Source organism: Frankliniella occidentalis, unplaced genomic scaffold, assembly GCF_000697945.3.
Source record: "Frankliniella occidentalis isolate FOCC.00 unplaced genomic scaffold, Focc_3.1 Scaffold27, whole genome shotgun sequence".
Lineage (NCBI taxonomy): Eukaryota > Metazoa > Arthropoda > Insecta > Thysanoptera > Thripidae > Frankliniella > Frankliniella occidentalis.
In genome coordinates, this window is record NW_026267157.1 from 1,756,957 (window position 1) to 1,758,416 (window position 1,460).

At 53.8% G+C, this 1,460-nt stretch overlaps 1 protein-coding gene across 1 annotated transcript in view; it reads left to right on the top strand.

Moving 5' to 3' along the window:
• LOC113209321 (uncharacterized) overlaps positions 1-1,460 on the top strand; it is a gene marked incomplete at its 5' end in the record, with an annotated part of 14,220 nt that overhangs the window by 7,792 nt on the left and 4,968 nt on the right.

Sequence of the window (1,460 nt, forward strand, 5' to 3'; positions counted from 1 at the left end):
GTTCACCCATTTGCATAAGGACCTACAACAGTATTTAACATACTGCATGGATTGGAGGAGTCTACCCATTCAACACCTTTTCAACAAAGCTGACAGTGAGCCAAGTTATTCACATCACGGGCATCATTTACTCGGCCACAAAAACTAACTTACAACTTAATTGTGCGTGTAAAAATTGGGCCACAGGAGCATAACCTCCTACAACAATAACCGGAATGGAACAATTCAATATTCCGGACCGGAAACAAGTAAGCACTATACCTTGCGATTAATAACGAAAAGCGGCGATGTCCACTCTAAAATTCTAGTTAAAATCCTATGATCAATAATTATATGAGTAGGCATTATCGGTATTTGGCAGAAACGCTGATCGTCACACTGATTTTCACTGGTTGTTTACGTTTCCATGAAGGCGCGGGAAATGCGCAGTGGGGGGTGGGGATGAGGAGAGGGGTAGGGGACGCGGCACGGCAACGGGGGAGAGCAATAATTACGGCATACTCACCGACATACCGGGTGTCCGTCGCTCGGGGCGTGGAAGGCCGCTGGTTCGAATAACGTTCATCCCACATTTTTCGAGCTTTTGCCACCCAATATTTCCGTTTGACAGGAGACAAGAAGCGACGAAAAAAAAATTGCGCTAGCCGTGAGTCGAACCCCGGGCGCATGATCTCAGACGTTGATACTTTTGTGCGCTCGGCTATCCGATCGTCTTCTCCTCTATGAGCACGATTTAGCGCGCTCGGCCGCCCGCCCGTCTTCTCCACTGCGCGTTCAAAGTAGGTCCTGTATTACGGGAGACAAGGAGCGACGCCAGTCAGTGGGGGTTCCACCGACCTATAACCGGCGGCCTCCTCGCGGGGCATACACCCTATCCAGTCGCAGCCACAGCAGGGCGCCTGTGGGTAGGCCACCGGCTCCGTACACGTGCCGCCACATTGCCTACACTCCAGGCACCCTCTACTATGGGAGGTTTTCTCCAAAACTGCGGCGACCTCTGACCTTTGACCTCTTGACCTTGTGGCTCGTATAATGGCCGTGTGCCCACCGGGGCAGTGAGTGTCCGCGCTCCCGCGAGCGGACGGCGATGACTCGGGCGATGACGCCCGGGCGGGGGATCGAACCTGCGACCTCGCGGGCGCACGGACACTCGCTGCCCAGGACGCCACACGGCCACCACGGGCTGATAAGGGGCTCGGCGTCAACCGCTGAACCGCAGCCCTATAGATAAGCGCGCCCTCCACCGGCTCAGGTGAGGGGGGGGCTGGAAGCAGCGCACCGTGCAGCAAACGCCAAGAGATAACGCTGATAGTAGTGGGGCACTATCCTCTCAGGGATCTCTCAATTAGACTCGGGGTTCGCCAATTACTAATTTAGTATTTCTTGTCGGTGCCGTGACAAATTTAGCCGACCGGCGAGGATAGATATATATCATGGACGACCAAAATCTTTCTTTTCTT